Source organism: Emys orbicularis, chromosome 10 (genome assembly GCF_028017835.1).
Source record: "Emys orbicularis isolate rEmyOrb1 chromosome 10, rEmyOrb1.hap1, whole genome shotgun sequence".
NCBI classification, from domain to species: Eukaryota; Metazoa; Chordata; order Testudines; family Emydidae; genus Emys; species Emys orbicularis.
The window spans coordinates 48,914,684-48,930,081 of record NC_088692.1 but is presented as its reverse complement, the minus strand read 5'-3'; positions in this window follow the sequence as shown (position 1 = coordinate 48,930,081).

Here is a 15,398-nt window from a genome sequence, read left to right as displayed (position 1 = left end):
ACGGGGGGGATGGAGTAAGTGGGGGCGGAGCCTTGGAGAAGGGGCGGGAAAGGGGCATGGCCTCTGGGAAGGGGCGGCACAGGGTGCGGGGCAAAGGTGTTTGGCATTCTGCTATTAGAAAGTTGGCAACCCTACTCACAGTCAGCCTGTCCATGTCTGTGCAGGTCCAGCCTCACAGTCAGACAGGGCCGGTGCAAGACAGGGCCGGTGCCACCTTGCGCCCCCCCCCAGCCCTGCGGCAGCTCCCCGCCACCCCTCCGCCCTGAGGCGCCCCTCTCCCACGGCAGCTCCCCACCCCCGGGAGCCATGCGGCAGCTCCCCACCCCAGCTCACCTCTGCTCCGCCTCCTCCCCGAGCACACCGCCCCCGCTCTAATCCTCCTCCCCTCCCAGTCTTGTGGCGCCAAACAGCTGATTGGCACCGCAAGCCTGGGAGGCGGGAGAAGTGGAGCGGCCGCTGCGCTGGGAGAGGGAGTCTGAGCCGCACATGTCAGCGCGCCGCCGGCAGCCCAGCCCAGGAACGGTGTAAAAAAAAATTGGGGGCACCGCTTTTTGGTGCCCCCAAATCTTGGCGCCCTAGGCAACCGCCTAGTTTGCCTTAATGGTAGCACCGGCCCTGCAATCAGACCATCCGTGGCTGTGCAGGCCCAACCTCAGTCTGACCGTTCATGGCTGTGCAGGTCCTACCTCATATGCTACACAGGAGTCATCCTGGGCATCACAGAGATGGCTGCAAAGGCTGCGAGATCGGTCCCCAGCCGAGGGCAACTAATTCCAGAAAGAAGGAGATGAAGGGCAAGGAGGAACAGAGAACAGGGTGTGGGGCCAGGGGACTCAGGGTGACAGAGAAGGGCATGTGGGGTCAGGGGGCTCAGGGTACCAGAGAACAGGGGGTGGGGCCAGAGAGCTCAGGGTTGCAGAGAACGGGGTGTGGGGCTAGTGGTTCAGGGTGACAGAGAACGGGGTGCAGTGCCAGAGGGCTCAGGGTGGCAGATGGTTTGGTGCCTAGGCAGGGTCCCCAGGGTTCTGGGTAACACATCATGCAGCACTGGGGCTGAGGAGGGGCCTGGAGGAATCTGGGCAATAGACGATGTGACACTGTGGCTCGAGAGGGCTGTAGAATGTCAGGGCTTGTAACATTCCCAGCATAGATATTCCAAGAACCTCAGTGTATGTTTTCAATCTTTAATTGCCCGTCTGCACATCACTGCCCGTTTTCCTCGGCTCTGCCCTCCTCCCCTGGGAGGATGATCTGAAGCTAACGGAGAAAGACAAGGGCCTTGGAGGTGTATGGAAATGTTTGTTCCAGATGCATCAGATCCCTGCAAATCTTCTTTTATGGGCATTTCAGAGCAGCTCTTGGCAGCACTGCTTGCAGCGCAGGGTCTGAGGACGTTCCTCGCCTGCCATTTATGAGGACATTTCAAATCCGATACTAAATTTGCTTCCAGCCAAAAGCAGCAGCCAGGTTTTCCCAATCCCACGGGCTGCGAGGGGGCTAGGTTTGAAAAAGTGAAATTCACAGTGCCCCAAACTTAAGTTTTGTGAAATGATTGTTTAGAGGTAAACAGCAACAGGAACAGCCAGCATAAGTGCCCCTCTCTGATGGGTTACAGTTGTGGTTTGTCTTGTGTTCCTCTGGCTCAGGGACACTCCTGGTCAGGAGAGATGCTTTGCAGCTTGTTAGTCTGTGCGATGACGCAGTTGCTTTGGTCTCCACTTCAGCTCTTTGGCTTTTCCCTGGAGAGCTCCTTTAGGAAATGAGATAGGTAGGACGTTATTTAGAACAAATGGAAATACCCATCCTTTCTAATCCTCTGAAAATAGCCTATAGCAACCATTCTCAAGCTGTGGCACATGCAGCGCTGGTGGCAGGCAGGTTGCAATTGGGGAAGGCGGGTTGGTTTGGAAAATGGGATCAGAATAAGAATACAGTTTCATGACTGAGATTGTAGAGTGGGGATACCCTGGGCTTTGGTGGTTTTAGCTGGGTTATGTTAGGCCTTAGAGTCTGAGAAGGACTGAGCTGCAGAATTCTACAGCAGTGACCCAGAGAGCCATAGCCACTGTGGTGTATGGACCTTAACTTTAGATTACTATAGGACTGTTGGATACATTCATAATCCAGGTGCATTAACTACAGATTTACAGCATACTTCTAATTTGTGTCCCATGTAATTACCACTAATTCATATAACCAGAAGCTATTCTTAATGCCGGATTTACTTGGGCCACTACAGTTTTTTGCTGCCCATGGAAAAAAATTAGTGGGTGTTTAGCACCCACTGGCAGCCAAGCTCCCATCCCTCCCTCTTTCCCCCCCAGCACCTCCTGCCTGCTGCAATCAGCTGTTCCATGGTGTCCAGGAGGCGCTGGGAGGTAGGGGGAGGAGAGTGTATGGGGCGCGCTCTGGGGAGGGGGGGGAAAGAGGCAGGGAAGAGGCAGGGTGGGGGCGGGAAGAGTTGGGGAGGGGTGAGGCCTGGAGGTAGAGGTGGAGTGGGGACACGGGCGAGGGCGGAGCGAGGGTGGGAAGAGGCAAGGCAGGAGTGGGGCTTGGAGGAAGGGGTGGAGTGGGGTGGGGCATGTGGCGGAGAGTGGGTCAAGCACCCCCTGGGTAGAGAGGAAGTCAGCACCTATGTTAGTAACTCTACCTCCACCAGAGGCATAGAGTCAATGTCAGTGTAGTTAGGTCGACACAGTCTCAATGTAGACACTGTGTTGCTTGCATAATAGACTGTTGCAGGCTTTCAGAAGCCGTCCCACAATGCCCCACACTGACAGTTCAATCAGTGCAAGCGCTCCTGGTGATGATGCACACTGTCGACGCAAGGAACACAGCATAGACATGCACAAGCAATGTAATTACTACGGTGGCTATATGCTGATGATGTAAGTTAGGTCAACTTAATTTTGTAGTGTAGATATGTCCTGAGATCATTGCAATGTCAACCCCACTCGCTCCTTAGAGTTCTTCTTGACCATTCCAAACAGGGCTCACCTAAGCAGCATCTTTCACAGGGGAGCACCTCATGCTGCCATCCTCCTCCCTAAACACAGTTGTGAATCGTGCAAACAAGAGGCATGCCCAGCAAGTGTCCAGTTATGAACAACAGGTGCTGAAGTTGATGGAGAGGAACAAATGACAGGTGTTACACCAAACCCCCATAGCTGTTCAGAGGCACTTGCGTGATTACGGGTGGAAGGATCAGTATTTCACAATCAGAAAAGAATGGGAATGGGAATACCCAACCTTGCTCCTGTTGCCTTTGATTTAGCTCACCATGTGAAACAAAGTACTAATGATCAATAGGGTGAGCTGCAATTCTTTAGGAAAAGCTGTACGTCAAGTGGAAGTTTCAGCTAGCAAAGGCTCTTGAGAAGCAGAGCGAGTTCAATCCATAGGTGTTTTCACTGCATCTCCCTCCCCGGCTACAGCGGGAGCCAGGTACTGGCACAGAACATGCTGATGCCATCGAAGCGCCCTTCCTCGGAGCAGGAATGCCAGTTGCCAATATGCATTTACACTGGCTTCCCAGCCCAGCACCCTCTGAAGAACACTCCCCTCTCTACTCAGAGATGTGCAGTTCACAGCATGCAGCAATAACCTTGATTACCCAGGAACCAGGGGCAGGTTGGATTCCCCCGAGACACGGCAGCAATAGTAACCCATTCCTTTCTCTAGTGGGAGGCAGGGAAAGCTGCCCGTCCCTAGGAATTCTGACCAATTCTCAGTGTTAGTATCAATGAACCAGCAGTAGGGTCCTCCTGGAGCCTGCACCACTCTAGAGGAAAAGCATTTGGGGTTCCAGCTTTATGAGATGTGGAGATACATATGTGCCATCTGTGGTATCCCCAAGTGTCAGCAAAACTGCACTCACGCTCACTCCCCTTTGTTACCTCAAAGACATTGTGAATGGCTGCCACATGTGGCAGGAAACTGGGCATGCTTCCAACACAATAACATCCCGCCCCCGCCAGTCATACCATTCTTTGTACCACACAAATGTGCCAGGGAACATTGGCAGTCAACTTCCACAAAGCAACACCCATTCGCTTGCCCACCAGCTGCATCTTGTCCACAGGCCTCACTCATTGAGAAGTTGGCCAGCTGTTCCCAGTTGGTCCATTTTCCTATTGCTACTCTGTCCCAGCCACAGGGAGTGCGCAGCCTAGGTGTTCATCTCCTTATGGCACAGATCAGAAATGCAGATGTCCTGGGATGTCTGCGACAGAGTCCTGCTGCCTCCCTGATCTGCAGCAGCCTCTCTCCTGCCAAAGGGTTAGAGCAACACACTTGCAAAGCCAGAGAATACAACACCCTGAATTGGCTCCTGGGTTGGAACCGCCCACCGTGCCCTGAGTCATCGCCAATGGATTCTGGGACTGGCATTGCTAGGTGACAATAGAGGATGACCTAGGAAAACACCCACAATGCCTTGCTCCTAGCACCAGTTGCTTAAACATTGTGGGATAATTGCCTAAAGTTCCCACAATGCACAGGCACATACACCCCTGTTCAAGTGTCTGTATTTTCAAACTGCCATGCAGAGTGCTGTAGGTGCAGAGAGGCCTTTGCGTCCGACACACATGTGCTCCAAGAACCGTGTTGGGGTCTGGATGCTAGTACAACCAATCTAGCTACAACCATTCCAGACAATGGCTTCAAAGCACTGAGCCTGACTCCTGTGAAATTGCTGCGTAGATGGGGCCACAGATAATCACAGAGGATTTAACAAAGGCCAGTCGGTGACTGAAGGCTAGTGAAGAGGGCTCCTTCCAGGGAAGAGATGTAAACATCTGGCCCAGGCAGGACCAGGAAAAGCTCTATGTTTCATGTAGAGCCTGGGCACTTTAATTGTTCTGCTTTAAATGTTTCTGCAAATGTCTAGTGTTCGTGGAACTATGGGTGACGGCTAGAGCATGAGGCAGTGCTTTGCAACACTTCCCTTACACGCAGCTTTGCCAATGCCCCTTAGCTGACCTGCACCCCCTGCTATGGGGGAAGGGGCTCCCCACACACCGCTGTGCCAATGTGCCTCACAAGCCCCCTTCCAGTAATCTAGCCCAGGAGCCCCCTAATAATCTCCCACTGGAAAGTCGTAGCCTTTGTGATCGCTCCCCTAATCACTCGGGAGAGATGTTCAGACCTGGTGCTGGGCTGGGAACGTTGGATCTCCTCCGCTCACTCCCTGCTAGCCTCCAGCCAAGTGAGCAGCTCTCTGGATGTTCCCATGGGAGACTATTGGGGGGCTCCCAACCTAGATGATGGGGAGGGGACTCAGACCCTCCCAGTCCCAAACACTCACTCCTTCCATCACACCAGTGAGAAGTAAACTGCCTCGCCCCACATTGCAGAACACACACCGGGCTCCATTCTCTCCTCAGTGGGAGCAGGGGGCTATGGGTTAAAACTGGAGCTGCAGTGTCAGGACTCCTGGTTCAAGCCCCAGGAATGCCCTCAGATCTCTATATGTCCTTGGTCAAGTCACTTCCCCTCTCTGTTGCCTTATCTCCCTCATCTGTGAAATGGGGATGATGGCACCAAGTCACCCCTTGGAACAATGGGCGTGTTCTCTGTGGGTGACAGCACCAGAGCTCTGCTCCAGCCACCGGAGCTGGTCACACATGTGTTTCAAGGCCTGGCAGTTGTAAAGCATGTCTACATGCTGGGGTTCCTAACCCCAGCACAGCCTTCAGGGCAGCAGCTTTTTACCAGCCTTTCGAAGAGCATTGAAAAGAGCCCCGAGGGAGGGAGCTGAGGACTGACCCTTTCTGCCTCTCTCCAGCAGCCAACAGGGAGCCCTAAGAGCCTGTGGGGGAGGATCTGGAGACCATCAGCCCCACTCTGTCACTGCAAAGTGCCATAAGCAGAAGTGGAGCTTGTGTTATCAGATGGAAGTTGCTAATAACCAGGCTGCCGGAGCAGGAATTCAGCAGAGGATGGCTGGGTGGTCTGAAGCACAAGCACCATAGCTGTAGTAACACTTCTCAGCTTGGCTTCAAAGCAGCATTTAAAGGAACAGGCACCTTCAGTTACAACAAGTGACTTGCACTGCTCAAAACCTGAAATGGGTTTGGGGTACAAGAGAAAAGAGTTTGGTGGTTTCAGTTTGCTACAGTTGGCAGCCTCTGCTCAGGAGGATACACCTCTTAGGGGCTGAATTGATTTATTATTTTCCCTGCTTGCCCTTCTTACCAACCAACACATTTGTGATCCGATGTCTTTTTATAGTTGGAAAAGTGAAATTAACAAAGGTGTTAGAAATTGAAAATTGTTAGCAATGACCCATCTGTAATCACAATAATGGGAAAAAAGCTTGTAGAAATATTAAATAAAAATACAGCCACCAACAAAAATTATGCTGAGAAACTCATGCTAAAATCAGCCCCTAGCAGCACTGCCATCTCTTGTGTTTTTAGCATGAGCCTTGCAGTATTCTGAGTTTTCCTTCAAACTCCAGCTCCTGGAGGCACGTGATTTTATAAGAACCAGCTTTCCTTTTTTAAAAGTATCTTTTTAGCCCTCATGGTTGGAGAAAAGCCTGGAAATGTGACCTGAGCATGACCCAAAGGCTCAGTAGGAGAAAAAAACCTCCACAATTTTTAAACCAATCTCGTGATTTTTGGAATCTGACTCATGATTTCTAAACACTTGGTGCTGGCAACGCTGCACTAGATCAAGCACCATCAGTTCCATGAGCAGGAAAGAAATGGTTTGATTTACAAAGGTAGATTGACATGTCAAAGCAGCAGCTAGTGAAAGACAGAGACGTGCAGCGTGAGATTGGTCTGTCCTCACAGTCTGGCCAACACCGGTATAAAAGCCTTCTCCTTTGCAGTCTCCACCACCCTGCAACAGTCTCCAGCACCTCATCAGTTCCTTTCTTTTCATATCTCCCTCCCTGTGACTCTTAACTGCTCCCTCTTCCTGCTATTGATTGTTTATAAAGGCAGGACCTGAGTCCCATTGGCTAGCTCCTTGTGCAACCTTTTACAGAGTGGAGAGTGGGGGGAGTTTTGCACCCACGTGCACAGGTATCAATGATGACCCAAGCAGTGGAGAAACAGGCCCCCACTGACAGGTTCAAGATCATCCCTCAGATGCTCGGTCTCTGGGGATTGCAAAGGAGCCCTTAGTGACTCCTCAGTCCAAGGACCCAGCATCCTAATCCCTCCAAACAGCCGGATGCCTATTGGCACCATGGGAGTTCTTTGCTGGTCACACGGCGGGGGCACCATACAGCTCTCATCCCACACCCGATGGCAGCCTGCACACTCTTGAGCCCCAGCCCTGCTTTTCCCCACCCCCATCTTTTCCATTGTCTCTGCTCTGAAGGTGTGAGCGGTCTCCGAGCACACCCGCCCCCAGATCTAGCACTGGTGGAGCTAATGCTCCCCTTCCAAGGATGCAATCCGATCTGTAACCGACACTGCACTGTATCCTTTTGAACTTAGAATACGGCCCCTCAGTCATGTGGATAACAAGAGGGATTAGCAAATCGGGGGGGATGAGAGCTAAATGAAGCATCATCCTGGAAGAGGCTGCTCAATCCCTCACGTGTTTGCCTTTGAAAGGAAAGAGGAGGGAGGCAAAATGGACTGAGATACTCTGAGAGGAACAGAGAAGGGGGGGAGGGGCAGAAGATGGGCCCAAGGTGAATACATTACAGCAAAGGCAGGTGCACTGGTGATGGCAGAGGCCAACACCCCCACCCTCAGCGTGGCACTAGCCAGCACAGCTCCCCGGGGGCAGCGGTGGCGTGAGAGCTAGTGAAGATGGGGCTCAGGCGTTTGTACCAGTGTGTCAGCTGGGCCTGCTCTGAGCAAGGCTGGACACCGGGGGAGAGGGAGGAATGCCAGTGACTGACCCACACTGGCCCCTCCATCGCTGCTACCAGCATTGGGGCTCTGCTTCTGGGAGGGCATTCCCCACAGATGAGAGAGGAAGGGGGCTGAGAGAGAGGGAATGAGACAGGGCAAGCTGGATAAGCCAGGGGAACTAGCCCAGGACCCAGTGTGTTGAAGAAGGGGCCAGGAGACGCCACAGCCTGAGGAGATGCCAAGAGAGGAGGAAGGAAGAGGTGAAGAGAGGAGCAAGGTCCAGGGAAGAGAGGAGAGGGTGAAGGAGCGAGCCAGTGGGGGGCAGAGCTGTGAATGGTGCTGACCTACACCAACCAGATGGGAAGGAGCTCACCTCCCCTGGGATGCCACCACTGCTCGTGCGAGGCACAAAGACGAGGCAGAGGTTCCCAGCCCCATCTGCGCACAGCCCCTGTGCTGTCCCTGCTGCACTGCCTCCTGGCAGCCTCGTCGGCTTATTGGACTGGCTGTGGTGGCCATTCCCTAATGGGCAGGGGGCATTCTCCTCAAACTGGACCACTGGCACCACCATCATGGAGTCCAGCCCAGAATTACCGCAATGAGGAGAATCAGTCTCTTCTCTCCGGAGTCCACCCTGAGTGCCTCTGATTCCACGGTCCTGTGGACTCCAGACAATAGCAATGCACTGCATTTTCAAAGGGCTGGAAGGGAGTGAGGGACCTGTCTCCTCTCAACTTCTCATTTCATCCCCTTTCCCGGTGCCGCACACACCCCAGCCCTTCCCAGTCCAAACTCCCCCTAGGAAGCAGCAGCATCCCCATGCCCAGTGGGGCAGCAAGAGGCCCAGGGAAGGGGGAGGGACTCACCCAAGGACTCACCCACACAGCAACTCAATAGCTGATCTCAGGAGCTCTGCTGGCTCCTGGCTGGGACTTGATCCATAGGCCCTGCTGCCTCTGCTTGCCATGGCTCCATCTCCCCATATTTGGATCGTGCTCCTAGAGGCACCCTGTCAAGTTCATAAGAACAGCCACACTCGGTCAGACCAATGGTCCATCTAGCCCAGTATCCTGTAGTTGGAGGTTTGGGAACCATCTTGGCTAATAGCCATTGGTGGACCTATCCTCCATGAACTTATCTAATTCTTTTCTGAGCCCAGTTATACTTTTGGCCATCAAAACGCCCCATAGCAATGAATTCCACAGATTAACTGTGCATTGGGTGAAGAAGTATTTCCCTATATTTCTTGTAAACTTGCTGCCTATTACTTTCCTCAGGTGACCCCTAGTTCTTGTCTTATGTGAAGGGGTAAATAACTCTTCCCTATTCACTTTTTCCACACCATTCATGTCCTCTATCGTATCCCCCCTTACTCATCTCTTTTCTAAGCTGAACAGTCCCAGTCTTTTTATCTCTCCTCATTCGGAAGTTGTTTCATACCCCTCATCATTTTTGTTGCCCTTCTCTGCACCTTTTCCAGTGCTAATATATCTTTTTGTAAGATGTGGTGACCAGAACTGCATGCAGTATTCAAGATGCAGGCATACCATGGATTTATATAGTGGTATTATGATATTTGCTGTTTTCTTATCTATCCCTTTCCTAATGGTCCCTAACATTCTGTTAGCTTTTTTGACTGATGCCGTGCATTGAGTGGATGTTTTCAGAGAACTATCAATGATGACTCCAAGATCTTTCTTGAGTAGGGTGACCAGATGTCCCAATTTTATAGGGACAGTCCCGATTTTTAGGTCTTTATCTTATATAGGCTCCTATTACCCCCCACCCCCATCCCGATTTTTCACATTTGCTGTCTGGTCACCCTATTCTTGAGTAGTAACCGTTAATTTAGACCCCACCATGTTGTATGTATAGTTGGAATTATTTTTTCCAATGTGCATTACTTTGCACTTATCAACATTGAATTTCATCTGCCATTTTCTTTCCCTGAAGAAGAGCTCTGTGTGACTTGAAAGCTTGTCTCTCTCACCAACAGAAGTTGGTCCCATAAAAAATATTACCTCACCCATCTTGTCTCTAATTTTGTTTCCCAGGCACCCAGTTTGGTGAGATCCCTTTGTAATTCTTTGCAGTCAGATTTGGACTTAACTATCTTGAGTAATTTTGTATCATCGTCAATTTTACCACCTCACTGTTCACCCCGTTTTCCAGTACAGATCTTTGGGGGACCCCGTTATTTATGCCTCTCCATGGTAAAAACTGACCGTTTATTCTGACCCTTTGTTTCCTTTTAACCAGTTACTGATCCATGAGAGGATTTTCCCTCATCACATGACTGCTTATTTGCTTAAGATAGTAAGGGACCTTGACAAAGGCTTTCTGAAAGTCCAAGTACACTGTATCAAACAGATCACCCTTGTGCACGTGCTTGTTGACACACTCACAGAACTGTAATAGATCGGTGAGGCATGATTTCCCTTTACAAAAGCTGTGCTGACTCTTCCCTAACAAATCGTATTCATCTATGTGTCTGATAATCCTGTTCTTTACTATAGTTTCAACCAATTTGCCTGGTACTGAATTTAGACTTAATGGCCTGTAGTTACCAGGATCAACTTTCAAGCCTTTTTTAAAAATTGATGTTATATTAGCTGCCCTCTAGTTATCTGGTACAGAGGCTAATTTAAGAGATTGGTTACATATCAAACGTAGTAGTTCTGCAATTTCATATTTGAGTTCCTTCAGAACTCTTGGGTGAATACCATCTGGTCCTGATGGCTTATTACGGTTTAATTTATCAGCTTGTTCCAAAAGACTCCTCTATTGACACCTCAATCTGGGACTGATCCTCTGATTTGTCACCTAAAGAATTCATTTATTTTCTCTACAACAGTCTTGTCTTCCTTTAGCACCTTGATCATCCAGTGGCCCCACTGATTGTTTGGCAGACTTCCTGCTTCTGATGGACTTAAAAAAATTGCCGTTAGTTTTTGTGTCATTAGCTAGTTAATCTCCAAAATCTTTTTTGGCTTACCTAATTACACTTTTACACTTGACTTGCCAGAGCTTATGTTCCTATCTATTTTCCTCAGTAGGATTTGACTTCCAATTTTTTAAAGGATGCCTTTTTGTCTCTAACCACATCTTTTACTCTGCTGTTTAGACCAGGTGGCATTTTTTTGTCCTCTTACTGTTTTTTGTTTTTTTTAATTTGGAGTATACATTTAGTTTAAGTCTTTATTATGGGTTTTTTTAATAGTCTCCATGCAGTTTGCAGGCATTTCATCCTTGTTATTATTCCTTTTAATTTCCATTTAACTAGCTTCCTCATTTCTGTGTAGTTCCCTTTTTGAAGTTAAATGCTACTGTGGTGGCTTTCTTTGGCATTTTTCCCTCTGCAAGATTCTGCTCACAGATCCTGCTTTCTCTCTCTTAACAGATGTTTTATATAATTGTATGTGTTCTTTGACTTACCCATTTGTAGAGAAAGAGATTAGATAGCTAGAGAGGAATAGGTGTTCCAAATAAAAGATGCAGTGAGGCTGACAGTTACCATAACTATACACAGGTCAAGGAATGATTGAAAGTATAACCTTAACTCTGCCCCCTTTTTGTCTGCATTGCACAAGTCTTTAACTACATTGCACACTATTTCTCATTGCATCCAATATTACATCCAAAAACAACATGAAAAGAAGCTTGCAAAGTCAAGTAACGTTATGAGATGCCAGAATTCAGGTAGCCTGTGCAACATTAATTCGCCTCCCTTGCATGTATGCATTACGATAGTCCGTAATTACATGATCACAATTTTTTTCCACAGAACCCCTGCCTCGTTCAGTGCACATTTTTCCCTGCCAACCCTGCCAGTCCCAGTCTCTCTCTGTCCCAGACCCCAGTCTTCCCCCACAGGCTCCTTGTCCGAATCTACAGTCTCCCTCTCCCACCCCCATCCAAATCTTATCTCGTCAGCATTCCGTGAGGGCTGCTTCCTCCTCCACATCAGCTGTGCACCAGTAGTGGAGGCACTGAGCAGTCTGCCAGCTCTCAGTTCTGGTGCCCTGCACTACGGTGGCCTGCAGCAGCCAGGAAGAGCAATTGCAGGGGAAGTCCTACTTAGCCCTGGCAAGCTCAGTACAGATGGAATCTTCAGATAATTTAGTTGTCCAGCTCAAAAAGTCTCTACTGAGCATGTGCAAAATGAGATTTTTCAAAGGATATTACTGGACCAGATTTTGGTGTTTTTTCACAGAAACAGCAAAAGGCACATCCCTGGCACCAGGGTGACCCCTCCTGCCAAATTTCAAGTCCCTTCTCTAAACCAAAACATGTTTTTTCCTAATCTCATTCTTGAAAATGCCTAAACTGTTTAAACTGAAACTTTCCAAAAATATTCAGCCTGAGTCAGACACCTGGCATGGAAACATTCATCCTAAATGGTTTCGCAAAGTTATAAGTAGACCTGGGCAAAATTTTTGTCTGAAACTTTTTTGGCAAAAAATGCAGATTCGGTGACACCAAAACATTTTGCAAATTGTTTCAATAAAAAAAGGTTTTAAAAAAATACCAAAAATTAAAACTTTTTTCCCGCATTTTCAAAAAAAAACAAAAATTGGTTCAAAATTACTTTGTTTCAAAATTTCCTGTAATTCTATGTTAAAAAAACAATCAGAAACATATTTAAATTTGTCATAGTCAAAATTGAAACAAAACATTTCATTCAACCTGAAATCAATTTTTTTTTACTTTTGAATTCACTGAAAATTTTGAAAAAATTCATTTTCAGTTTGACCCGAAATTATTTTTTAAACATTTTTCAATAATGCCAAGCAAACCAACAAATTTGTTATTTGCACAGCTCTGGTTATAAGCAAATGAAAATAGGGTCTTACAATGGGAACTGTTGGGGAACTTTAAATGTAGATGGTGCTGCCAGTTCTGAATTAATATAAATATCATACCATATCATATAAAAGTTATTTATGACCACAGCATAAACACACGTTTAGATATCGGTAAACTCCAGATTTTCAAATCCTTGTTACCTGAATTTCAGATGATGTGAAATTCAGATATCTCTCAAATCCAAAATATCATATAGCTGAATCTTGAATTCTCTCAGTGTTTTAGACATTTTCAGGCTTGAGAATTTCTCTGTAAGAGTTTTTCCTAAGCCAACATGTAACTGTGACTATAAATCCTGTATTTTCACACAGTTCAGTGAAGCAACTGAGTGGAAGTTGAGTGAACATTTTTAACTCTAATGCCCACATTTTTGTGCAGCCTTGACATTGCATTGGTATCAATTTTAGCCTTTCATTTCCTAGGGTTTCTTTTCAAAGGAAGCAAAGTGGAGAAGAGGCTCGACTCTCCAAGGTGTGGAAGCTGATGCAGCAAATCCCAAACCTCCCAGGCTCTGCTAGTGCAACCAGTATGTAAGGGGTCTGTTAGCCCCTTACTAAAACTCAGTGGGGATTTTTTGGTTGGCTAGCTCCCAGTTCCAAAAGAAAGGGGAAGGGTTGATGGGAAATCAGGACCCTGAGATCACAGTCCCCAGGAACAATGGGGAGAGGCCAATGCTCCAGGTCAGCCTGATTGACAGGGCAGGCAGGCTAATGAGGGAGTCAGGAGGCCAGGGGGACCCTGTCCTCCTTGTGAGCTGGAGCTGCTGCCTGGCCAGAGCTGGGCCGAGCTAAAGAGAGAGCAGGGGCCCGAGCTGAGCTGGGGAGCAGAGCCGTGCCAGCCAGAGAAGCAGCCCAGGAAGCAGGTCAATGCTGGGAGCAGAGCCACAGAAGCAGCCCAGAGAGCAGACCTGCGCTGGGAGCAGAGCTACAGCAACCAGAGCCAGAGGGATCAGCGAAGCAGCCCAGGGAGCGGGAGGCAGAGCAGCAGCAGTGCTGGGGCTGGAGCTGGAGCAGTCCGGAGGCAGGTGCGATGAGCAGCAGGGGAGCACAAGGGGGGACCCTGGGCAGCGGGCCCAGCGCAGGGAGACCCCACCAGCCAAGAGGCCTTGGAGGGGGATCATTATCCCAATGGGGGAGAGGAGGGGACCTGACGCAGGGAAGAAAGACCTGCCACCTAGAGCCTGAAGGCATGTGGCAACCACCAGAGCAAGTGTCCAACCTGTGGCATCCCTGCAGCACAGCCAGGGCCTGGGCAGGGGCCTGGGATGTGTGAGGAACAGGCTGTGAACTGCCCTGACATTCCAGCCAGGGCTGGTTGTGATGTCCCCATGCCACAGAGTGGGGTGACGGGTTTTCCTTTCACCTTTCCTTATTTTTTTAATTAGCTGCTGTTTAATAAATTGTATTTGCTTTGAACTGTATGTAATGATCAGTGGGTCAGGGAAGCATCCAGTGCGGAGAGAGCACCCCAGAGTGGGGACACCCTATCCGCTGTCCTAAGTGACCACGACAAGGTTGGGGGTCAAGCCCCCCAGGAATCCTGGGCCCAGCCTTGTTGGGGTTACAAGGACTCTGCCACACAGGAGAGTGGAAGGGGAACCCCCGAGGTCAGGCAGGCCTCTGGGTAAAGGGAGTGGAAGCGAGGACTCAGATCCTTTCGCTAGCCCATTTCACCGGGGTAGTGTATAAGCCAGGAAAGTTCCCCACAGTAGGGGGACCATTCCCCACACTGACATGTAGGTTAGTAATGCTCTCAGCCCAGCTAGCTGCGTGTGCTCATCCGAGTGCAAACCAACAGCCGTTTTTGCTGGGTATGTCGCTTTGCTGTATGAACCTCCTCCCAAAGGCACTCCTCCATGATGACGGTGCCATATCATAGGGCAGCCATCTTGGAATTATCCCTGCCAGGGAACAAAGGCATTGCAATTATTTTTGAAGCAGGCCAATGCTGACTCTCTCCAAATCCCAAACTGGCTGGAGAGCTTGTGCCCAGGGGAATAATTCATCATCAGGCAGGGGTCGTGGCTAGAAACTTCCAGTCACAGCGGGAAATGTCAAGAGAAAGCATGGGCTGTAATGGAAACTGCTTTGCAGTCTAATTCTAGCAGTTACTTCTACCCCAATGGCTACAACACACCCAGCACCTCTGTCCCATTAAGCCGTCAGCAGCTCTACCTTCCATGGGAACTCATTCCCTTCCCCTCACCCCAGCAGGCCCTGTCATCCCTTCCAGAAAGTGCACAGGAGCTGCTGAGTGTGCTGGAGCCCAGGAGGCCTGGGCTGCCCTCCTGCTCACACGCCCCGCTGGGCAGGTCCTGGGAATGCCTGATTTATAGGCTCGTGCCTTGCAATGTTTACTCCAAGCGAGTTATTTAAAACCAGGACAGCGAGAGGAGCTGGGCTTTGTTTAAAATCAGGCAAGGAGGTTTGCCTTAAATAGTCAACAGCAGAGAGCCAAAGGGAGGCCACGTGGCAGACGGGCCTCTGGAGTGGGAGCCAGAGTCTGGCACATGCAAGGGGAACTGGCTCTGTGTAGCGCAGGGGGCAGGCATTCCTCAGGATTAACCCTTTGGGGGCCTCCTGCCCTCCAAGACATGGCTGCCAAGGGCAACCCCCAGGTGGCGCTATGTGGCATATAGAGCCCCCAGATCCAAACAAACTTCATCACATAAATCTGAACCATGGACAGATTGTCACCAGCCAGTGAGATTCC